General features: G+C 38.9%; 1 long non-coding RNA gene across 1 annotated transcript; it reads right to left on the bottom strand.

The window, feature by feature from the left end:
• Positions 1–23,950: 23,950 nt before the first annotated feature.
• On the bottom strand, positions 23,951–26,556 carry LOC137270064 (uncharacterized). The gene is made up of 3 exons (XR_010955089.1): positions 26,467–26,556; positions 25,557–25,668; positions 23,951–25,191 (listed from the first exon to the last, which is right to left on the bottom strand). It is a non-coding gene; the product is annotated as an uncharacterized lncRNA (long non-coding RNA).
• Between the last annotated feature and the right edge of the window lie 287 nt (positions 26,557–26,843).

The following is a 26,843-nucleotide window of genomic DNA, read 5'->3' as shown; positions in this document are numbered from 1 at the left end:
CCATGCTAGCAGCCATCACTGAGTCAGGGCACATGAAAAGACACCCACCACCAAATTGCCCATATTGTGTATACACTTCTCTCCATACAAACCATGGTCATTACAAGTTATAGCAGTGTTAATGGCAGCTTTATGAGTAAATCTTGTCACAATTTCCTAAGTTTTCACTAGAATATTGCAACATTCACTCTTTCACTTTAGCAAAGCATTTGATTGTATCAAACATGATATTCTACGGGAGAAGTTGAGAAGTGTTCGATCCAAGGCAATCTCATTTTGATATCAACGTACAGAAATCTCAGTGTTTGTGTACTGAAGTGGTCTAAGCACTTCAACTGCAACTGGGTACCAGACAGGGATGTGTGTTGAGCCCCCAAACTCTTTATAATCTTCACAAACGAACTCATTTCTATGATGAACAGGACACGGGGAAGGGGGATATTCATAATAACGGAAATACCAGATGTATATGCTCTGCTCTTTGCTTTATGTGTCATCGGTTGCCGACTCAACTGCACAACCACAAAGAAAGATCTCTTCAAAATTCTTCAACTAACGGCATTTTAAAGGCGAACAAATTGAAATGGTGAACCAGTACAGATATTTTGTTTTAGGCGAAGCTGTCTCAATGTAAGGCTCAAAGTAGCCTTGCTGCACAAGCACAAAAGGCTAAGCTGGTCATATAACAATACCAAAGGAAGTTTGGTGATTTCGCCTACAGCAATATGTTAAAGTTGTATGAGAGTATGGTGGCACCAACATTGTGCCATGGAACCAAAGTGTGGGGAACATCATTCAGGAAAATCACATAAATCATCATAATCACATAATCATTCCAATTAGAAAATCCAACAATGAACACACTAAAGCTCTGCTACAATCAACTGGAAAAACTATTTTGCAGAAACTACCTTTTACTTAGTGTCATTATCTTTTAAGTCACAAACCTTATTAAAACAAAATCAGAATTACAGTATGCTCTATATCTAGTCCATATGTATGAATGTATTTTTGGCCTGTGGCCTTATACTGATATATATTCAGTCTGCCTGTCTGTCTGTAGTGAGGGAGTGAGTTTAGTTTTACGCTGCACTCAGCAATATTACAGCTATATGGCAGCGGTCTGTAAATAATCGAGTCTGGACCAGACAATCCAGTGATCAACAACATGAGCATCGATTTGCGTATTTGGGAACCGATGACATATGCCAACCAAGTCAGCAAGCATGACCACCCGATCCCATTAGTTGCCTCTTACGACAAGCATAGTCGCCTTTTATGACAAGCATGGGTTGCTGAAGGCCTATTCTACTCCGGGACCTTCATGGGTAGCCTGTCTGTCTGTAACATTCATACACTTTTATTTATTGTATCAGTGAAACCAGTGGCTCTCTTCATGTGTATTTGTTTCCCTCAGTTGTATATTACCTACTGACATTTACTGACTAAACTTCTGAAGTCAACATAATATTGACATTAATGTCCATTCCAGCTATCTGCACTGATGCTTCCGAAACTATGTTTTCACTTCACCTGAAGAAGAGACTAGAATCGAAACATTGTGACCTTGTATAATAAAGAAGTTGAACCATAAAGCACGTCTAAATGCGTTTGAAACAACTTATGTTTTCTATACTTTTGAAAGATCTAGATGTCTGGATTAATTCAGATCTCTCAATGGGAGCTCAAGTAGATAGACATGATTGAAACATCTGCAAGTATATTACAACAAAAAGTGCTTGTCAGGTGTCATATCTCCTTTAGATCACTGTAATAGACAGCTTAAAGGTATAAACAAAGCTGAGCTTCACAATGTGCAAATCAGTTGAAGCCTGTACATAAGTTGAAGCCTGTACATCAGTCAGTCGAATCGAAGCCTGTACATCAATCAATACAAACCTGTATATCTTGTTACCCTTTGTTATCGGTCTACTGTTATGTGTATATATACTACAACCCTTTAGTTTTATCCTCGCTCACCTGAAGAAGAGACTAGAATCTCTCGAAATGTTGTGACCTTGTATAATAAAGAAGTTGAACCATAAAGCACTTTTAGTTTGATTCCTCCAACTTCTAAATGCCTTTGAAACAACTTAATGTGCAAAAGGTTCACAACAGAACTGCTAACATAGTTTCTATAAGATCGAAGTCAGATCACATAATTCCTATATCATCACGTATCGACGTGAAATACACCCAAACCATAACTCTGCAGTCCCAGAACCAGTTTGTGTTTACAATCCCAAAGATATGCTTAGCTCAGCTATGCAAGCGATCACGTCAACATGAAGGTCCATGTCTGTGGGATTCTCTACCTGACAACAGTAGACTTTTTTATTCTCTCACAATTTTTTAATATCACTTGAACACCTATCCTTCCAAAACCACATACTACTAACTCTTCAAACCTACCTTGTACAGTTTGTATATTTTCCTCAGTGCAGTGAAGTACAATAACTGTGCATCAGGTTGTGTGGATACAGATGCATTATGAATGTCCATTATCTTATTAGGGTTTCCAGACTGAATATAGCAAGCAGCAGAGGAAGGTCGGGTGATCTTGCACCCTGAAAGGTCAGGTGGTCGAACAGCCCAGATGGTCAGGTGATCATTCAGCAGAGACAGGTTGGGTGATCATTCAGTCTAGAAAGGTTGGGTAATCAAGCAGCCCAGAAAGGCCAGGTGATCATGGATCCCAGAAAGGTCAAGTGATCATACAGCCCAGAAAGGTCAGGTGGTCAAGCTGCCCCCATTCTGAATGGTACTGATCTCAGGAAGAGCTGCCTTGTCCCATCCACCAAGATGTTTTGCAGAATATTGTGACTCCTCAACATGGCAGCCTTCTGTAATACCTAATCACCCTCCCTGCCTTAGCCAAGAGAACAGGAGACATCAAACCCTCCCTGCCTTAGCCAAGAGAACAGGAGGTATCAAACCATCCCTGCCTTAGCCAAGACAACAGGAGACATCAAACCCTCCCTGCCTTAGCCAAGACAACAAGAGATATCAAACCCTCACTGCCTTAGCCAAGACAACAGGAGGTATCAAACCCTCCCTTCCTTAGCCAAGAGAACAGGAGGTATCAAAGCCTCGTTGCCTTAGCCAAGAGAACAGGAGGTATCAAACCCTCCATGCCTTAGCCAAGACAACAGGAGGTATCAAACCCTCCATGCCTTAGCCAAGACAACAGGAGGTATCAAACCCTCCATGCCTTAGCCAAGACAACAGGAGGTATCACACCCTCCATGCCTTAGCCAAGACAACAGGAGGTATCAAACCCTCCCTGCCTTAGCCAAGAGAACAAGAGGTATCAAACCCTCACTGCCTTAGCCAAGATAACTGGAGGTATCACACCAAGGGCACCAAGGAACAAAGGGGAGCTGGATCCCAATGAACTTGGGATGCAAGCAAGATATTTAGATAGAGAGGTCTGCATATTCAGCATGCTTTTTCTGAATCTTGGCAGTTGTGTTTCTGTCAGCTTGGACAGAAAATATATTCAATAACATAAATAAATTCATTGGTTTTATCAAAAAGGACAATACTGAGTTGTTGGGGCACAAATTCTTCTAAGCTATACTATTCCAAAGTTAAAATGCTTGATTTTCCATGATGATTAGAACCACTGAAATAGCATCTGCCCAGCAGCCCGCTGCTTGAAAGTTACATGGCGGCTTACAATTTAACTTTCTAGCCGGCCCTGTGCGCCATTACATTTTCCAAGGGTATATGTTTGACCATGTCATTTACTACGGGAAATGTTTCGAAAATAATTTACAATTGTGGTGACTAGATGATGTCTGTGTAGTTCATGATCAATCAAACTGTAACTTCCACAGATCAACCTACCCATTTATGTAACATTAAACATGACTAGTCTAGAGAATACTTTCAGCCAGTGAGTAATTTAATTCTTTTCTGGTGGCAATGACACTAAATGAGTTAACAGTGAGCACCATGTCATGGTTTTATTAAACTTGCTTTTGCACATGTTTAAGTTTACCTCACTACAAGTAATTCATTAATTACTTTCCTTTAAAACCATGTCTCAATTTTTTATTTTTAATACAGGGGTGGTTACATGTTAACAGGGCCAGCAACATGTTTTAGTTATACAGCCCTGTGGGCTTCTGTCTTTTAGTAGGAGTTTCATACACTGCTAGGACATGCTCTGGGTCGTACTATGGATGAAACATGGAGTTAAGGCAACAACATCATGCTATTTGTGCCCAGGAGGGCATCACAGGTTATCATATTTATAAAGATTGTAACCATGTGTTTATGTCATCACTACTGCCATATATGTTCTGTACCATTGTAGTGCAATCCTTTGTATGTATTTAAGCACATAAATGCTGTCTATACATAAGTCATTGTAAATTGTCAACAATCAATTAGAAATACACTGTGTTCATTTTTCAAGTTGTAATATCAGCCTCATCCAATACACAAGTGGACATAACCGACCTGTCCTACCATACCTCAGACATCTTGCCCTCCATCTGGATGCATGGATGCCTCCTAAAATATTGGTGTTAGGTTGGGGAACAGATCAGTCACAGAACTGAAGACATAAGTCTGGCCTGGCTAAAACTTCAAACTGGTCACATGGGGTGGTTCGCAGTGGAAGCTTGTGAATACTAAGTCAAATGATAACAGAGCACTTTTCTTAAATTTTATTTCATAGCTTTATTCCCAAATATGAATAACCCCAATTTGCTCAAATATATTTACACATACCAACTACGACATTAGAAATGTCTTCAAAAAGGGCACCATTCAAGTGTTCAGATAAGACACTATCAGAGTGTGTCCAAGCATGACACAACAGTACTAGTGTCCAAACACAATACTACAATAATGTGTCCAAAATATGACACTACACCACAGATACACCAAATGTGTAATCTCCATCTTTTTCAACCATATGTCTACAAACTAGACCCAAACTCACTCCCAAAGACACCCAATTAAATATAGAGACAGCCACCAAAGTGTGACTGCTCTCATTCAATTCTAACATCGAAGTGCAAACAACCACGTGCTAATCTGCACGTGTTTCAGCAGAAAAGTTCAGTTGCAAATGCGTTGATGCAGATGAGTTAGTAATGATCAAGCAGCTACAACCTTAGTAGGAACACATCAGAAATGTCAGTTGTGCTCACTCAAATTTCTGCATTCAGCACAAGAATAAACTGTTGTGGACCTGCAGATGGCCTTATGTTGTAATATAAATTAAATCCCCTGGGTATAAACCAATCTGAGAGTGGCTACAAGCTTTGAACCCAATCCTTCTGCCATTTATGCAGCTTCATGGTGCATACACTTCAACTTGACAGTGTGATACCAAATGTAGCTGTTACGACACACAACATCTCATGCACTGGCTGGCCTTCTGGTTCCAATCAAATACATTTGGGAGGAGCTGAGGAGATGAGAGAGACAGCAGATGAATCATCCCAGACTGTGCAAGAACTCACTGTCCGTCTGTCTCCAATCATCTTGTGTCACATGAAGGTGTACATTCCAGGGCTTATCACCTTAACTACCATTATCTTCAGTACACACATACCAAGGCCAAAATGTAAAATTCTAATACTTGAAAGACTTTCAAAAACTTCTTTGAATGTAGGTGTGATAAATCTAACATAAAGTATTGACTCGACCATACATTAATGAAGTCATAATATTTGGATATTGTTTAGGTATTCAGTATCAGTTTGTAATGTACAGATCTCCCTTCAAACAGATTTGTTCCTACCTGCATAGATTGATGCTTATGCAGTTGATCACTGGATTATCTGTGATTGTTTACAGACCAGGGGGGTGGCTATGATAAGCTTTTGTTGTGCCCTAATGAAGTATCTCAATCACAGATTCCATTAAGGCAAGGTCAGAATCGGCCATAATGTCAAAGTTCAAATGCCGGCACCATAACTCACAATATTTCTCCAGGAATCAATATTGAGAAAGAGAGAGGTTCTTTTTTGGTTTATTGTGGTTTGAAAATAATCAAGTCTGGACCAGACAATCCAGTGATCAACAGCATAAGCATCAAACTACGCAACTGGTATATGACATGTGTCAACCAAGTCAGATCCCCCTAGTCGCCTGTTTCCACAAGCATGGGTTGCGGAAGGGCAATTCTAACCCGATCCTCACAGGTCAAAGAGAGAAGTAAAAATTGCACCTACTAATGATCAGCATGTAAAGTGTGAAACGCTATGTAGAGTGAAGAGTATGCTGCATGTAGGGTCACCACATGTAATGTCCAGAGCATCCTGAACTCAGACACACGATCAAGACAAGATGTGCTTTCTAACGGAACCAATCGTCTTCAAAGCCATGACAACTGACATACGGAAGTGACGACTAAGCATAGGGGAACTGATTACCAAGAGGGAGGAGGGGGTGGAGGGGGTAGTGTGTGTAGAGAAAGGCATCATGAGTGACAGCGACTTGCGATGTCAAAACAATCTTCAACAGAAATAAGCTGGCTTGATCATCGTCAAGGCGACATTTCAGCTGGACAATTTTTACGTAACACGTTTTGATAGATATCAACTTCTCTTTTTCTTTTTCTTTGTACGACGTTGTAGGGTATACCTGTTGCAGTTGATGTGACTGTCTATTTCGCTGAGGCGCATGCGATTTCAGAAATTAGTTTCATGATTGACAGGTGACAACATTGTGTTACTAGACTTGTGTGTCTGGATATTTCGCTCATGGTTAGCTTTAATAAGGCCCAAAATGCAGGTCAAAGATGTTTTCAGTCCAGTCTTAGGTGTGAGGAATTGTTGAAGGTGACATGCAAAAACAATTAAACAATTATCCCTACATATACACAAAAAGCAAATCAGTAAAATATAAGCGTTCAATCGAGAATCAAAAGTTCAATATTTTGTACTTCGGTTTACTTCCTCGAAAAGGAGCACCCGGGAGACCGTTCCCAGACAGAGACGTGTAACGAAGTCTTTCTTTGGTTCTTTGTATATAACGATGATGTGTCTGACTTGTATTTTCGAGGTAGGGTCATTAGTAAAAACTTCGCTTATTGTATACGGTGCGACGTGTCGGTGTAAGAATCCGTACCGAAACATCGCATCACGTCCAATAAAAGAGGTTCTTATCTAAAAAGAATGTTTGCTGAGAAGTTGGGTTTTGTAAATACAGGTTCTCTGTATTTGCGTTCGATGCAATCAACAAATACTGAAATGGTGAAGTACCGTGTGGCTGCAACCTGTCGTTCAAGTACAAAGCAGGACTTGAAACTGACAGTTCATTCAGTTCGATCTAGTCATCCGAGAAAAATGGATGCATTTATTTTTTAACTTTACAAGTTATTTGCATTTTTTGATAATTTGTGTCTGTAAGTCCACACCGAAATGTATCAAAATCAAGTTGTGTTTTGCGTTGCCAGTCGGCCAGTGACTTCAGAGCGAGTTAGAAACGTAAAGGCTTGTAGGAACCCTTGGTTTCAACATCTAATCCGCCACATCATTCCAGCAAAAGGACACTCAGATGGCAATAAAGTCCAGACTGACTATGAATAAAAGAGATTACCCTTCCGTCGAATAAATAATATTGATACATCCTGTGATTAATAAGGCGACAAATCATTTCCGTAATCATAAAACCCCATGTGTGTTTCCACGGATATCATAGTGGTGTGTTACGAATAATGATTATGAAGTGTCCACACCAGGTGTTCACAAGAGGTGGGTGTGTCTTGTTCCACTGGTGGCACCAGGTGTTCAAGTAGTGAGCGAGCCTTGTTCCACCGATTGCAGCCGACAGAAACAAATACAAGTATTCAATTGCTAGCCATGTCAGTCATGCTGGTCACTGATGCGTTACACCTGGAAATGTCCTTTACTTAGACCTTGAATGATGGGTCCATGATCAAACGAATTTGAATCAAGGGTAGTAGGACATGCTTCAAAGTGTTCCGATTCATTACATTTGTAGAATAGTCGACTGAACCTGAAACGTTATAAAATGTATGTACGCAAAAGATGCTGTGCTTTTCGTAAATCATACCCCCATTAAAGATGCTCAGGAAAATACAGTTAAGTGTCGGCTCCTATTCATCAGATTTCATTAAATAAGTTTGACAACTATGACATGTGGTTCATGCAGGGATGTTAGTCTAAGAGGCATCGTTCAGTGTTGTGATCTCCACTACTCCACAAGATCAACTATTCCAACCCCTCTTTGTATCTAATGTGTATTACCACGGTATCAATTACCAACAAGCTTAGAAAAGTGACTGAGTGCACAGAAATTCACACAGGTGCAAATATCACTTCAGGAAGACCAATGAAATATTTATTAATTATATGGTGAAACATAACCAGTTTCGTACATATCACACTGGCTCGTGTAATGATCTCTGGGCCTAGATTTTCGAAGCTCTCTCAGCGCTACGATGGTCACAAGTGCCATACATTAACATTACCTGGCTAGCTATTCTCGAAACGTTCGTAGCTCTACGAACGTCTTAAGCCCATTCTTAACACATTGGCTACGATCAAAAGTAAGAATTCTTAGTGCTACCAACGTTTCGAGAACAAGTGTCCTGACTACTATCTTAGCGCTAAGAAGGCTTCGAGAAGCTAGGCCCAGTATATATCATCCAGTTAATCATGTAGACGGATCTTTTATGACGTAATGTAGGGATGACGTCACACTAGAAACGACGTCAAGATTGTTGACTTGAGTGCTGCAAGAGTCGGGATAGGTGCATTTTCATAAAGGGGAGGTGGGAGTGGTGAAGAAAGAAGAGTAATGAAGAAATTATTCCACTAGCATGTGTGCCTATCTCCGTTGTGTAGTATGTGTATGTTGATACCTATAATGCGATTTGGTTGCAGCAGTATTTAGTTTACTCCTTTAACTTCAAGCGGTATCTTCTCAGTTTTAAAGTCGCAATGTGCCTGCCAAATAAACATGTTGCTCAACAGGTGGAAAGAGTTTCTTCCGTTCCCCCATATTCTTCTTATGCAGAATAACAGACGTAACATTACGTGGCTCAACCCCATATGCAGTACTTAATTTGGAGACTTTTCATTATATTTGTGAGTCCTCTAGTAATTGTTGTGTTAGGTTTTGTAAATAATTTTAGTATATATCAATTTATAAGTATTATTTGGGATTGGGGAACGGGAGGAACTCTTACCCAACAGCTGTACGTACTGCTTTCATTTGCAATTTGTATCTCCGTTTTGAAATAATTGTACCATAGATTCAAACTTGAAAATACTTGGATTGACACCACAACATGTAAATACTAACACCAGTTTAAGATACCACTTTCATTTTAAAATATACATGTAACAGATATTATTATGTATTCATTCTTGTCACAATCTATGTTTTATTGCCAACATATCTTCTCATTGTGCTTGATCTCTACACAGGCCTATCCACGTGTGGCAGTGTTGTTGGTTAGTTGTAAGTAGAGCGGCTGGTTACACCACGCCCTTCATCTGGGTCTCACATACCTCACTGACACAGCAACCTGTCATCGTCTCTTAATCCAAGAAGGAACACTTTATGTCCATAATGATTATGTATCTGAGAACTGAACAGAATCGGCTGACATCTTTCACATGTGGTGTGTTCAACTAGGCGTCACGTCGCGTTCAAGCCTGAGCAGTGCGACATGCACGGGCATCACGCGCAGTCAGCCATCCGTTACAATTTTCAACTCAGCTGATGTGAGGCTGAACACGTGGTATATTACCAGGGCTTCACTTTAAACCCTGTACATTCAATGCGTTAGTTAAAGCAGCTCACAACTGGACTGAGAGACAAGTTCTATAAGTCTATCAGATTGTGCTGACTAACTATCCGCCACTTTTGCCTCTGAAGAACTCCAACATCAACTTGACAAGTGAGTGAGATGTATTTTACGCTGCACTCAGCAATATTCCGCTATATGGCGGCGGTCTGTAAATAACCGAGTCTGGACCAGACAATCCAGTGATCAACAACATGAGCATCGATCTGCGCAATTAGGAACCGATCGCGATGGCATGTGTCAGCCAAGTCAGCCAGCCTTACCACCCGATCCCGTTAGTAGCCTCTCACGACAAGCATAGTTGCCCATTATAGCAAGCATGGATTGCTGAAGGCCTATTCTACCCCGGGACCTCCACGGGTCCAACTTGAGAAGAAATATGGCAAACGTTTAAATTATGCTAAGCACCCGTAATAACAGTTACTACTTCTGGGGTGGAAGATGCGATTAATGTCTGACGAGGAGAAGACTTCTCTAATATGACACATACAGACACACACACGCACACGCACATGCACACCCACACGCACACGCACACACACACGCACGCACTAATAAACACAGCAGAATTTTCAGTAGCAGCTGCCGTATGAGGAAATAGTAGCTGTAGTTGTGGCAGTGACAGCAAGGGTAGCGAGTGAGTGAAAAACACAGTTTTGATGATACCCACGAGTACGTGTGTGATTCTATCACAAACCAATGTGAGTAAGTGAGTGAGTGAGTTTAATCTTACGCCGCACTCAGCAATTTTTCCAGCTACATGGCAGCAGTCTGTAAATAATCGAGTCTGGACCAGACGATCCAGTGATCAACTGCATGAGTATCAATATACCTAACTGGGACCAAGCCACATGGCAGCAGTCTGTAAATAATCGAGTGTGGACCAGACAATCCAGTGATCAACTGCATGAGTATCGATATACCTAACTGGGAACCAATGACATGTGTCAGCCAAGACAGCGAGCCTGACCACCGGAGTTGCCTCTTGCATCAATGATGGTGTAGTAGCACCAGTCATAGTAGTAGCAGCACCAGCAGTGAGTGAGTGAGTTTAGTTTTGCACCGCACTCAGCAATGTTCCAGCTGTATGGTGGTGGTCTGTACATAATCGAGTCTGGACCTGACAATCCAGTGATCAACAACATGAGCATCGATCTGCGCAATTGGGAGCCATTGACGTGTCAACCAAATCAGCGAGCCTGACCACCCAATCCGTCTCTTACGACATAGTAGCCTTTTACGGCACGCAGTAGTAGTAGTAGTAGTAGTAGTAGTAGTAGTAGTAGTAGTAGTAGTAGTAGCAGCAGCAGTAGCAGCAGCAGCAGCAGCAGCAGCAGTAGTAGTAGTTGGGCGACGAATCCACTGATACATAATTACCACTTATTACATAAGGATGGTGTATTAGCCTAGTAGTTAAAGCGTTGGCTCGTCACACCGAAGACACGGGTTCGAATCCCCACATGGGTACAGTATGTGAAGCTTATTTCTGGTGTCCCCGTCGGAATATTGCTGAAAACGGGACACCAGAATTGGGCTTCACATATTGTACCTATGTGGAATCCAACCAGGGTCTTTGGCGTAACGAGCCAACGCTTTAACCACCGTCCCTCGTCGTACTAACAGTAACCGATATAATATTGACAAACTTTATGGATAACTAACTCCTCCATTTTGGGAGTGCGACGTTTCGATGCAGAACATTCCTTCTTTAAAAGAATCTATACCTTCCTGCTAAACTCACTCACTATTGTTGGAACGAAGTCCCATGGCGTCATGAACAACGTGTAACGTCATCTTCCTTTATTTGCGACAGCATGACGGCTACAATCAACATACTGTTGTGGAACGCTTTGCAAAGTCACGTCCACAAACCAGCCATCTTAATGATTGTAATAATGACGTCACAGTCAAATTAAATAATATACATGTAGTTACATATCTCTAAAGCCTTCAAGATGTCACAGACAAACACTGACGTCATAGCAATAAAGCCATATGTTAACAATGTTTCATCACTGTATTTCTTCACTCAGAGTTTGTAATTCATCGCTTGTTCTGCCCGTGTGTTCATCGTACCTTATGTAAACAAGTCTTAAGTCCCGATTGAACATGAATAATCATTAGTGGGCGGAGCTTATGTGACCAGGTCATACGTCTTTCTTACGCACAACTTCTCAGTTGAACACGGATGAGCATTCGGTTTACTTCTGCTCAGTCGTGTAAAGTTGATAAGCGTGCCATGAGAGTGTATTTCACCCTAACTACCATTTCAATACTACGGAAAATAAAGACATGTCCCAATGTTCGTTAAAGGGGCACTTATGCGGAGCGAATAATGTTTCTCGACAACGGTCTAATATTACGAAATCAAACTGCAAATTGGTCAGCGCCCGCTCCCTCGACCGTGACGGACAAAGGGACTGGGACTCCTGTCCATGTTAGCAGAATTTCTTCACCTAAACAGTCAAGAGGCCGGATGCCGTTCATATGCCATTATTTAAAAATATCCACGGTATTCCTTGTCTGGTCGTAACAAAATATCCCAGCAGTGTAGTTTTTTTCGGATGCTTGGATGGTATAGTGACTGATCCAATTTGATCCTACTTCTATCCTCGATATTTAATCATGTTACGTGGAAATATGATGTCTACAGACACGTAGCAAGCCATTTGTTTCAGTCCGAAAGATTGCAAAGCTTTATATTTAGGTAGTTTTGAGCGTTAGTTCAGCTGTGATAGCAAATATCATACGTAAATTTTGGTAGCTATGGTAGCTACCCTGGTTTATTTTTTGTGATAATAAAAATGCACAGTTGATTTATTTGAATTCGTAAACTAAAAAACCATGACTTTGCCTTTGGTAGAGAAATCTGAAAATTTTCTTACGTAAAAAAACCCAACTTATTACAACTATTCACCCAAGTACACAGCAAATGCCAGTAACGGAGTTCCGTTGGTATCCTCAAAACAGTTTCGGCCCAGAAATGTTTTCAGGCTGCATGCGACACAGAGATTACATCTTCCTTGCTGTAACTCGCGTTTGATGGCGTAAACTTTCACGTGTTATTTGTCCTCATTCTTTGGATGGTCAGTTAATGAATTTATAACAGGTATAATTAGTAGTACCATCACTTCGGTTACTCAACAAAGGTTCCCATTTGGCATTTCTCCTGTCTGGAGTAAATACTCAACATTATAAATTAAGGTCTGTAATGGCAAATGTATTGTATGTTATGTAATATGTGCATGTATGTGATGCGAGAGGATTTATCAGCTGGGTGGTTATAAAGTGTTTGCTCATCATGAGACCCAAATCCAGTGTTCCCCATCATATTGCTGGAATATTGCTAAAAGTGAAGCAAAACCATACACACTCTTTCAGCAGAGTGGTGGGTTGTTTGCAGACTTTCCCAGTGTTGGAACTGAATTTGGTGTTTGGTGATCAATGCTTGGGTTATGTGTCATGTTCTTTAATAATAAACTTGAAATATAGGTGTGCTTATACATCATGAGAAGCACTTTTTTAAGGACACCTTCAGTACAGTTTACAAAAGGTACCACATGCACATGTGATTCTTAAGACATCAGAAGTTTACATGTTTGGGACAGCTTCTGAAAATATGAATAAATGAGAGGTAGTTGTTTATGAGGCCTCATATCATACCAGTCACATCACAATCAAGGATATCGACTGTAAATATTTGCATTGAGGTAAGAGTAAAGCCAATATCTGTGGCATCCTATAAATGAAGCTGAACACTGACAATCATGTTCTCGCTGAAGATGTCACAGTGGACATTTTCTGTCCAAATCATGGTGTTACTTGTCTGTGTATTCAGAAATGTTGTAGAGCATCAGCTGACCAGGTAAAACATAACCATTGTCACATTTTCCCATAAAATGACAAAAGAAATCAATTTTGTTTAAGGTGTTTTACTACAAAACAAAACAGTGCAGCCTGTCTTCCCAAGTAGTAGACTTGAAGAATACCATGTTAAACATAATGATATGTAGTACTAAAGTCATTAAGTTGGTATACACACATACCTTTATGTCTGTCGAAAAGAATCCAACAAACAAGTAATGCCATTGGCTAACCAACAATGAATGTGTCAGTATATGGCAGTTACAATTCTATGACACTGAACATTATACCCTTTGTATTTGCAAGAGCTTAGCTACCACTATAAAAAAAACCCAGAGCTATAAAACAATCTGGTATTTTGTTCTGAACTCATGATAGGAAGCTACCTGTCACAAAAAGGCCAACAGAAACAAAATATTGAAAGATCTGGAGCAAATATAACTCACAAAGCTGAATATTTTAAGAAGGGATGATTTTCTTTTTTCTAAAACTTACAGCATACTTATTAGATAGTAAGGCATAGCATCACATGTCATATATATCAGACTTCTGCATATATCATGAATTTCATTTTTCACAACTTTCTTAGTTCTGGCAAAGGGAAGCAGTTTAACATGCTTTCCTAGTACACATGCAGACAACACATGGTTGCAGTTATGAAGAAACTACCACAAAAGTCAGTTTTAATAAGAGTCAAGTTCATGAAATATGGTATACCTTTACTATTCCAATGTTTACCACATGCAGCATACACTACTAATAAACCATCAGGCTCTCTCAAATCATAAATGTAGTCCATCAAAGTAACCATCATCACTTGCACTGTCATGTACAGTGATGTGAACACCTGTTCCTAGATATTCGTCAGCATTAAATTCTGTTCATTTGCTTCCTCGTTAACTTCTACATCGCTATTTTTTTTCACATCCATCAGAATAAATGCAATTGATTCTTATACCACAACACCCCAATATACATCTGCGGCTGCTCTGAAGTACAAAAAGATATGTATTATTTTTATGATGTATAAAAACAATATGCACAGCAATCAGAGCTCACTTATGTACGTGACAATGGTAAAATATGGCAACAGTGCCAGTTACCTGATAGCACTTCCTAATGCTCATCCTACAAAACATAGCTCTTTTAATTATTTTAAAATATCATAAAAATACATGCATGTAGAAACAGGAAGCTTTTGGAAATATTGCATTACAAAACAAATGACCATTTATGAGTAAAAAAGAACAGAAAAGGGGAGTTTTCTTGACAAGGCAGAAAATACATCATGGCAAGTTATTGGCATGCATGACATGTCCTGATGGAACACCAGTTGACTTGAACTACCTTGTTGACTTGAACAGTTACAGTTACGTTACTAGAAAACATGTGAAGAAGCGCTTTCTAATCCTGCTGATTTGATGACAGATATTCAATATGAGGGGAAAACTGAGGATGTCTGTACAAGGGGTGGTTGCATTAGGTACTGATGTGGTAGCCACTGGTGGTTCATACAACTGCAGCAAATCAGTACCTAAGAACTGTGACAGTGATACTGCTTGTCATGGTGACATAAATAATCTCTAAACATTGGAATTACTTGTAGTTTCTGGGATATCCAGAATATGGTAACATTCAAAAGTTCCTTAATGATGCTTTACCTTTCTTTTTAATTGACTCTACATTATACAAGAATCATTAGTCCCATACACTTGGAATACAGCATGCAAACCCTACAGTTTATGGAGTTTCAATATTTCCTTTGTACAGATGATAGTAAATTGCATTTCAAACTTGTGGTCAATTTCTGAATGTCCTGGGTCAAAAGTTCTTACTTTCCGAGGTTTTTAACTATTTCTATTTGTCATACACCTTTGACCAGAAATGGAATATTGCCCCTAGCACCTACAGTTTATGGAATTTTGAAGATGTTCTCTAAGCTCATTACAGTAAACAGCATTTCATACTTGTTAACAAGTTGTGACTCTACCTAGTCAATAGTTCAAATTTTGAGAGATTATTAACAATTTTATTTGTCACATGACCTTAAAATATATTGAATTAACGCCTTTAAAATTTACAGTTTATGGTATTTGGAGATGTTCTCTGGGCTGATGATACCATCAATAGTTCTAATTTTTAGAGATTTTTAACTATTTCATTCATCACATGACTGTCACCAAAAATGGAATAGTGCCTTTAAAATCTACAGTTTAGGGAATTTGGACATGTTCTCTTCGCTGATGATACCAAATTGCATTTCAGACTTGAGGTTAACTTCTCAATGTACTTGCTCAAGACTTCTATTTTTTACAGATTTTAAACTTTTTTATTCGTCACATGAATGTCACCAAAAATGGAATAGCGCCTTTAAAATCCACAGTTTAGGGAATTTGGACATGTTCTCTTCGCTGATGATACCAAATTGCATTTCAGACTTGTGGTTAACTTCTCAATGTACTTGCTCAAGACTTCTATTTTTTACAGATTTCTAACTTTTTTCTTCGTCACATGTCCTCGACCACAAATGGAATAGGTTTTTAACTACATGCAATTTATGTCCCACACTGTTCCTGCCCAATAATAAGCTAGGTTACTAAGACTGATCACATGGTCACCACTTTGTATAGGAATGTATTCATGGTGATCCAATTTTACCTGTAAATCCAGCACAGCTGCACGACAATGGCAAGTGGGTGCATGAATTACCCTAACTAAATGCTAAATCTAGAAATTCAACAGTGCCGCTGCATTCAGTTCATAATGCTTCACTTGAGAGCAAGAGTAGACATCAACTGAATTCCAAGCTGTCTGCAAATTGTTGATCTGGACTAGGGGATCAACCCAACATGGGATGAATGGTGCACAGCCTGTGAACATATGAAGTTAGTCATTAATAAAAACATTTGGTTTTAATGTCATGATAACCTGAAGGGAGCAAAATATTAGAAAAATATAATGGAATTAAACATCAAACATAAAAATGTCTTATTGGACAATTACGGCTAAAATCTAACGTGTCAGAAACCTTTGAACTGTCAAATACATTTATTCACTGAATGGAAAAATGACAAATATGTCATTAGCCATGCCACTACAGAGCCAAGGAAATTGTCTGATTGTTACTATGGCATACAGTATTGGTACTAAGGGTTCACAGAAAGCTGAGCATATAATGCCTCACCAGTGGAAACTTGAAAGTCAAATAAATCTTTTCTGTGTATCTGTCTCAGTAATAATTATATCAACAATAATTTCCTTTATATCAGGCATCAGGAAGATGCTTCTGCATCTGTGACTAAAACTTTACATATGACCTTAAAAAATCACATTTGATATCTCATATCAGATCACGCATATTTTATTTGATATTTGTCAACTACCTTTCCCTGAGACAGGGAATGTTGAGTTTGACTTATTGTTCCCATATCAAGGCATAACTGATTGTCATTACACTGCCATTTAGGAAGCGATCAAATGTAATGTATGTCATATTTGGGATTACACTTTCTAAGTAAAGTACAAATTCTAGTACTTTTTTGGTTGAGTCCCATCTGGGACTTGTACCTGCACCCTACCAGCACACAAAGTCAGCTGTCTAGATGGATCAGCCACTGCGACTTCCTTACTTTTCTTTCTTGAAGGTTGTGCCTGAAATGTGTCAATATCAATCATTAGGCTCCATTGTACTTCACATGTTTTTGTTTATTTTTTGTTGTTGTTATTAAATGCCACACTCAACAATATCTAAGCTATATGGAGAGGTATAGTAATAAATAATGTCATGTTTACCATTCTTTTTTTTATCTCACATTATGTGATTAATGTTAATAATGTTATAGAATTTACTGAAAATGAACAAGAGTAGACAAACATATTCCGTGCAAAAGCCGCAGACACTAATCCATATTTATTGACATGTTCATGTACCATGTCTGGCTTAGCTATGGATGTGAAAAAATACATTTTAGGTACAAGGACATACTACTCAAAAACTGTCCATAATGGACTCCTCCTTAATTGTATATTGTTCATTATATACTACAACAACAAAAAAATAGAAAGTGGGAACATCACAAAATTTGATAGTCATATATATAAACTGAATCATGGTGAAGTCATTTATACTCTTAAATAAATGTAAGTTTTTGTGTGCTTAACGGGCACTTTAAATAAAATTCAATATTCGTTGAGTTTGAGTGAAAAGAAACATTGTCAAAAACAGCAAAAAACAAGGGTGTTGAAACACACCAGCACCAAATTTGATTCAAACTCCCAAACACAACAGCCTAGTGCATGAAGAAGACAGACTTCCTTACAATGCACAGGTAATGGCAACAGGGCACTGGCAGTATATTTAGTGATAACATTTTTCTATCTCAACCTATATAATGTGTTGACTAAAGAAGAATGACTATTAATCATATGTCCATGATAGTCCTGGCTGAAAAATGTGTTCCAAATTAAACATGATTTGTACATTCCAAACCTTAGTACAAAAATACATGAGCATGATGATTACTGTTGACTTCAGCACTCAAAATACTTTTAGCAAGCCTTAACTTACATAGCATGTGCATGTTGATGCTGCTGCACTACTTACAGTGTTGGACACTGATCAAAATGTGTCTGTGATCAAATGTACCAGCCTACAGAAAAAGCCTATTTGTCCTGCTAGATTGCTGGATTCAAATATCATTGCTTCCAAAAAAGAGGAATATAAAAATACTTTACATCTAACCTGTACACTTGTTCTTCCAAATTAATGATGTATAATATCTTGGAAAAGTGGTAATCAGCATCATGTCACAACTACAATGAAATAAGGGTCATCAGAAGCTGACATATTCCCCTGGCCCCCAAATATTTAAAAGAATGTTTCCAGGGGGTATGGTAGGTGAGCTGGCTAAGGTACCAGGCTAGTGACCCAGCGAGGTTGAGGTGTCAGGATTGAGCCCAACTGTGATCGGGTGAAAAAAACCTTGAAGTCAACTTTGTGTGCGGACTATTTCAGTGTTGCAGACCTCTAATGTACAGTGCACAACCCACAAATCCGTTGGCATATGACCAGATAGTGGCCACATGAATACTGGCAAGTTCCAGTACAGCAACACGTAGGTGAACTTGAACTAAGTACTGAGACTATGTGTCCCAGTCCACCCAGCTGTGAATGGGTACCTCGTAAGGATGGGAGAGTCACAATGAAACGTGGTGCACCTAGTAGCAGCATGAGTTGCATACTCCCAAGGGAGTTCAGATTGATAATATAATGTGCTGTTCAGATTGACATTCAGTGATCAAGGGAAACAATACCAGTGCCTTGAGCATGTACTAGTGCGTGGATATGTGTGCTATATAAATATCCTATGTCATGTCATGTCATGTCATGTCATGTCATGTCATATATCATATCATATCATATCATATCATATCATATCATATATCATATATCATATCATATCATATCATATATCATATATCATATCATATCATATCATATCATATCATATCATATCATATCATATATCATGTCATGTCATGTCATGTCATGTCATGTCATGTCATGTCATGTCATGTCATGTCATATTTCTCACTTAGGAGATAAACATCATGTGTTGGCTGACGCCGTCGGTTCCAAATGCATTCCCGTGCTTCAAGTACTCAATAACACCCGGAAATTGGCCAACACATGATGTTTATCGACATTGTAAACACAAAAGTAAACCAAAGGGTTTTACTGTCTGCACTCGTTTACATCGAATACGGATACAGCAGTGAAGTGTCATCAGCTGGCCGTTTCAGCTGGTTCCCATGGTAGCATCTGGAGTTGCTCATTTGTGACGTCATTCTAACTTTACGTCACAATATGATTTGAATGACGTCACCTCTGTTGATGACACAACAAAACAATTGTTAACGTGTCAATACGCGGTGAATAGTCTTTCAGTTTCCGGGAATCTAATACCATTAAATCATGTTTTTCAACCAATCAGATTACAGAACACATTAACTTTTGGTTTACAATTAAGGTTAAAGTCCAGCTTGACTAATTCCAAATCATTTACATGGAAATCATGAAAAATATAAATGCCATATATCTGTAATCAGCAAAGTCACCATTTCGAGATCTGTATCATATATCTGCCAAGATCTGTTGAAAGATATGGAATGGTTTTCGAGTTGTGCTCAAGGAACAAAGCCCATCCCTCTATTTTGAGACCAAGTCCATGGAAACCAAGAAAAGAAGTCACAAAAACCTGTAAATACCAAAAGGCACCACTTTGGGGTCTGCCACACATATCTACCAAGTTTTACTGACAGATATTTAGAAGTTTTTTGAGTTCTGCTCCGGAAACGAAACACACCTATAACTTTTGAGAAACTTTTTGTCTGAAACGTTTCCAGGGAAACCGAGAAGATAATAAATCACAAGAGTCATCTGAAGATGACATATCCCCCCGGCCCCCACATATTTGAAAGGACAAATCATCTGACAGTTACTTAATGTCTTTTTAGACTAAGTTTGAATTGTTTCCATGGAATTCAAGAAAAATATAAATGCCATATATCTGTAAACAGATAGGCACCACTTCAAGATCCTCCATTTTGAGACGAAGTCCGAATTGTTTCCCTAGGAATCAAGAAAATGATAAATCACACAAACCTGTAAATAGCCAAAGGCACCACTTTAGGTTCTGACTGTTATATCTACCAAGTTTTGCAGAAAAATACTCAACGGTTTTTGAGTTCTGCTCCAGAAACGAACCCACTGCACCATTTGACTACGACCAAAACGTTTCATAGAAACACAAAACAAATGCCAAAAATCTGTCAATAGCAAAAGGCTCAACCATAGGTTGAGATTACTGTATCTATCAATTTTGGTCTAAAATTATGGAACGGTTTTTGAGTTATACTCCGGAAACGAACTCCATCCTTCTCTTTTGAGACAAAGTCTGAATTGTTTCCAGGAAAAAAAAAATGACAAAAATCTGTAAATAGCTTAAGGCACCACCTCAATGTCTGTTTGGTATATCTACCACTTTTACTGAATAATATTGAACAGTTTTTGAGTTATGCTCTGGGAAGAAAATCATTACTGACAACCAGACGGACAGACAGATGAGATGTCGACTATAAAAGGGAACTGGATGAAACTTCAATACTTTCTCCTGTCCAACACATCCATAAAGAGGAGATTTTTTGCATTGAAATAGCTGTTAGAGATTAGGTCTATTATAACCCTCAGGTAACACTATTTCAAAAATGCTTTGCAAAATGTATTTCTGCATTAATGAAGAATCTTTTATAATCATACAGATACCATGGGATTTCACTCATTTGTCACAAAAGAAGGGGGGCATGTGATAGTTCCAAGCAAAGGCATATTTCGAATATCGAATAATGTTTAAACCTAAAAACTAGTAACTACACAACTTCCTGTTCATTAATGGTCAGTTGTTTGCCTTCCTCTACTGACACAACAGAGTCTACTATATTAAAGGAATATGATTTTGATACTCATGACCTCATGTGATTGAGATTTAAAATTGCTTCAACAACCCGATATTTCATACATTAGTCAGTTTTTAAAAAAATGATGAAAATTTAATCCTGATAACTTAAGGAGTTTATTGGTTACTCTTCTCAAAGCGAAAAAACCCCATCAGAAATACAAATCTAATGAATAAGGGTAAGTGAGTCATTAAATTTGATAATGAGACACAGCCTGGACCAGAAGACTTACTAAACATGGTATGTACCTACATGTCCAGTTGTGACAGCAAGGTGGTAGAGGATATCAGTGCAAAAGGAGGGTGCTTGATTACATGCTGCCAGCATCAGACTAACTTGGATGTGAAGGCTTCTGATTATGCTGATTGTGCAAAGATACACCTCCCCAGTCATAACAAGTCTTTCTACAAAATGGTTTCAATATCATGTTAAATGTTAAATAAAAAATTTTTGAAAGCCATTAATGAAAAAAGTGCTTTTTTACAAGAAAACTATGTCTATTCATGTGCAAAAAGGGTCAAACAGAAAGAATGAATCATATGCAACATTGTTTACTTCAATTAAAAGGGTTTGTGACGTGTTTTGCCAACAACAGTGAACACATTTCATACTCACAATACTCACATCTTGTGACTTCACACTGACAAGATTAACTCAGACACCCAAATAGTGGCAGAGGTGACTTTATCCTAATTTGTTGTCAAATTTATCGGTTCTATAAATTTAGAAACCAGGTAACAATGACTCGATGTGGGCTCTTGTCACTGATAGACCACAAAACAAAGCTCTGTTCAAATCTGGGCCACTAAACAATCCATTCCATTTAAAATAGCCATAGCATCACACCTGGTACTATGAAATCTGTCACTATTTGCCAACTGGTATCCATGGTAAAATATCAACAGGAAAGCATAAAAGTATGAATTATTAAAGTGTGTACTTGCCTTTATAGGCTGCTTTAAACTGAAGTGTTTTCCCATTAACTTCCACAGCAACATAACCTCTGAAAAATAACCTCTTTTAACAGGCTGTTAACGTGTTGCTGAAAAGTTATCACCATATTTTAGCAGTATTTACAAAAATATTCCATGCAATCAGAATTAGTTATGGTACTTACTGAGCTATTCACCAATATGGCCTGTCAGTTCACTGCTGCTGATAATGTTTTTATATAAGATGGCAGAAGAGAATCATGGCAGTACAAATGGTGTTTCCTCACAATTTACTCTATCGCCATTTCAGAATTCCTTGTCTCATTTGTGAATTAATGTATGTTTGTATCATGATACAGTAACCTCTGATATTTGATTGAGTGACTAGTTGATTGACTTTTGTGGTAGACTGATAGGGAATGGAGCAATTACTCACTTTTGTTAACATGAACTATTTTGTATGATATAGATTGTTATTATATTGATTGTGTGATGTTGCCCCGACTAAGGTGAAAACATTTATGCAGTTCATAACTTTTTCTTTAATTTTCCACTTATGTTACATCCCATAAGATTCTTAAGCTGTCCTTTAGTGTTGTGAAAAAACATTGCAAACAAAACAGAAATTGTTAATTCAATGCCCCGAACTGTGCACACTGATACTGAAGTATAGGCGATAACTGTTAGGTAGCAATAACTATTTGACAGCCATATCGGCATGGAATAACCATCTCAATTTTGCCATATCCACTGTCAACAATGGTCACCGGAAGTTTCAATCTGAAACACACTAAACAACCTTGAGCTTGGGGTCAAATCATGGATGGGTGGAGTCAATACAATGTGCAGATTGTGGACCAAAAGAAATGTCAGTAAAGTTCAGTGTCTTTCATCTGATCTTTTATGAAAGCTATCACAAGTCACCCTGAAGAAATTGAGCCCAGACAGAACAGCCCATTTAAACAAAACACTGTATTCTCCTATTCCATTATATGGCGGAGGGATAATAATGAATAATGTTTCTCTGATGATACATCTGTATATCTGAAATGGGATCCCAAACTTTCAACTCTAGAAAACCGTTAGCAAAACCCACTCAAACCCATCAATTCGTCGAGCAAATGACGCTAGTGCCACATCAGGTTTTGCATGTGCAATCATTCATGTGACCTTTGCATCGAAGTTTTCTTCATTTGCACATGTTTGCACTGGCCTCAAGAACTGAAACAAAAGTCATCAGAAGACGACATATCCCCCCAGCCCCCACATGTTTGAAAGGACAAATAATCTGAAAGTTACTCATTGTTTTTTTAGACTAAGTTTGAATTGTTTCCATAGATCTGTAACCAGCAAAGTCACAATTTCAAGACCTGTCTCATATATCTGCCAAGATCTGTTGAAAGATATGAAATGGTTTGTGCTCTGGGAACAAAGCCCACCCTTCCACTTTCAGACCAAGAAAATAATACATGGAAACCAAGAAAATAATACATCACAAAAACCTTTAAAAACCAAAAAGCACCACCTTGGGGTCTGCCACACATATCTAGAAAGTTTTGCTAACAGATATTGAGAAGTTTTTGACTTCTGCTCTGGAAATGAAACACACCTCTCACTTTTCACGCTAGGTCCAAAATGGAAACCGAAAAAAATAATAAATCACAAGATCCTATACATAGCCAAAGGCACCACTATAGGTTCTGACTGATATATCTACCAAGTTTTGCAGAAAAATATTGCATGGTTTTTGAGTTCTGCTCTGGAAACGAATCCCATCCCTCCATTTTGAGACCAAGTCTGAAACGTTTCTATGGAAACCGAGAAAATAATACATCACAAGATCCTGTACATAGCAAAAGGCACCACTTTAGGTTCTGACTGATATATCTACAAAGTTTTGCAGAAAAAATATTGCATGGTTTTTGAGTTCTGCCCACCCCACCATAAGACTAACACCAAAATGTTCCATGGAAAAACAAAAAAGAAATATAAATGCCAAAAATCTGTAAATAGCAAAAGGCACAACCATAGGCTGATACTATATCTATCAAGTTTTGTCTAAAAATATTGAATGGTTTCTGAGTTATGCTCCGGAAACAAAATGATTACGGACGGACGGACAGACGAGGCGTCAACTATATCCCCCCGCATTCATGCCGGGGGGATAGACAACACCTTTAAACCACAGTTCTAACGATACTTTAAATGGTACGACTGTCAAATGTGCAACGTGAATGTGCCGTTGGCATGTGAAAAGCGGGAAGATCAGTTATTGACGTCGCAAGAGCAATGGGATGCAGATATCGTACTGTGTATGACTTGTGAGGTCTTCTACAAAAAAAACTGGCACCACTTCTGATTGCAAAAGGTCGGGTTGTCCATGTGTGACGACACAAGCAGAAGACCGTCAAATCATCCTATGTCACCTACGAGACAGATTTCTGCTGGCTACACAAACCAGGGCTGAGATGTTAAGAGGTCGACTGTCCTATTGGACCATTTGAAATCATTTGCGGGCAGCCAGTCTCCATTCTCAACGTCCATATTGTGACTTGCCATTCTGTATACCCATGTTTTGGAAAGGAGGTGTAGCCTAATGGAACTGATTGTGGCACTGTCAGTGTATCGAGTACATCACTCAGTTCTCAGCGATGAAATAATAACAATTTAACCATCTTACCATCTCTTGTTCTTTTATAGTGCCCTAAAGAAATTATTTCTTTTTTGACTCAGCATACTTTAAAACTTGTTGCACACATTCTGCAGAAGTCATCAGACTAGAAAAGAAGCAACTAAATATTAGAAATTAGTTTTAATTACTGCATGGATACAAAATTTCAAGAACACAAAATTCTTATACAAAATCATCAAATCAAAGCTGTCAGATGACTCAGTCAGCATTGAAGGCTATACACAATGCATTTCAAGAATAGGCCGAGCAAAAAGAAGATGCGTTTCATTTCCTACCAGTCCCAGAGTTGCTTAGGGCTGGATGAAGCTCTCCTGGGGCTGCTGGCTGTAGGTTCAAGGTACACTCTGACTGTCTGCCTGACATGCCAAGGAAGTGGCCAAAGTGGTCTGGGATGAGTGAGAAAATGAATGAAATGTTGAGTCAAGAGGGAGATTGTACATGGTAAGAGGGATGCAGTGGGGTCCCTGCACAAGACAAAGCAACCAACAGGGTGCAGAGAGGGTCCTAAAGCGCCGAGAGTGCAGAAAGTGGTGACTGAAATGGGAGAGAGAGTGAATGAAATATTTGGTCTACAGAAGGCTGCATAGGCTCCAAGTGATCAGGGGAATGGTCTGCACCAGCCACAATCAACCATGAGGGGCTAGGTAGGGGGCAAGACTTCAACAGGTCTTAATCTCTAACAGGTTCTTAAGTTCCGACTGGTCCTTTTCTGGAAAGGTAGGGCAAAATGAAGATGCTTTTCATTTCCTACCAGTCTCTTGGGGTGCCTGGGGCTGGATGGAGCTCCCCTGAGCAGCTGCCACAACCTGTCATCTGCCCACTGACTGTTCGCCATGAAGCGCCAAGAGTGCGGATATTGGTGACTGAAATTGGAGAGAGAGTGAATGAAATATTTGGTCTTCAGAAGGCTGTACAGGCTCCAAGTGATCACTGATCACAGAGATTGTCAAGATGGGTTAAAAATAATTCCATAAATACTACCAAATTGTTGATATTTGAGTGATTTCCGGTTAAGAAAGGAATATAATTGACTTCTAAGAGTCAATAGGTGTACTGTCTTTAACAGCAACCTTTACAAAATGGTATTCTAGAGAGAACTGGCCTGCTGCAGACATATTAGCTGGTGAAGGTTTTGCCTAGTGGTTATTTTTTTATGCTTTATATTTATATTGGCTTCATACCAGAAACTATTAAATTTACACTTTAAAAGAATTTATCTGTCTACTTCAGATACAAGACCAAAAATGCAGAAAAATGAGTTGTCATTCTAGGAAAAACTGGGGACATATATATTTCTTTTTTTTCAAAATGTGAACCAGCTGATAGCGTGATTAGCATTGCTTCGGCCTGGGTAACCTGTCTTACTTCTGTGCACTATCAGAGTTGACCCACTTTTGACATGCGCAGAAATAGCCTAATTAGGCGTGGCAATATGCATCGCATAAGTATTACGTCGGCTGACAATATATTTTACTGTGTATTGAAGGATTGCATTGAAAAGTTAAGACTGAGACATGGCATAGTCTAATGTCAGCCAGTGGATGTTCTCGAGATGGCTTTCGAAATCGCTTCAGCTCCGCCAATGCTACCTGTAGGAAGCTGCGTCTAAAAATTCAAAAGCACATTATATTGAATAAACGGCACATATACTAAATACTTACACATATCTCGTATGCATCTTGTGGTTGAGACATTGCATAACGCAAAGAAGCCTGTCATTGAGACATGTATTCTATCCTTAGTTCAACGGAAACCATTGTTGCCCATATGTGACGTAACACATAAGCTCCGCCCACTAATGATTATTCATGTTCAATCGGGACTTTGATCTTTCGCCGAAGCATCTTAGATCAATGTTTCATCACCGCATTTCTTCACTCAGAGTTTGTAATTCTTCGCTTGTTCTGGCCGTGTGTTAAATCATACATAATGTAATCAGGATAATATCGATCCATTGGACTCGATTCATCAATATATGTTGCACCACAATTTGTATTAAGTTGATATTTTTCAAGGTAGACATCACGAAGAAGCACGG

This window comes from Haliotis asinina, unplaced genomic scaffold, assembly GCF_037392515.1.
Source record: "Haliotis asinina isolate JCU_RB_2024 unplaced genomic scaffold, JCU_Hal_asi_v2 scaffold_32, whole genome shotgun sequence".
In the NCBI taxonomy this organism is placed as follows: domain Eukaryota; kingdom Metazoa; phylum Mollusca; class Gastropoda; order Lepetellida; family Haliotidae; genus Haliotis; species Haliotis asinina.
Note: the sequence above shows the minus strand (reverse complement) of the source record. Positions and strands in the feature narration are given on the sequence as shown.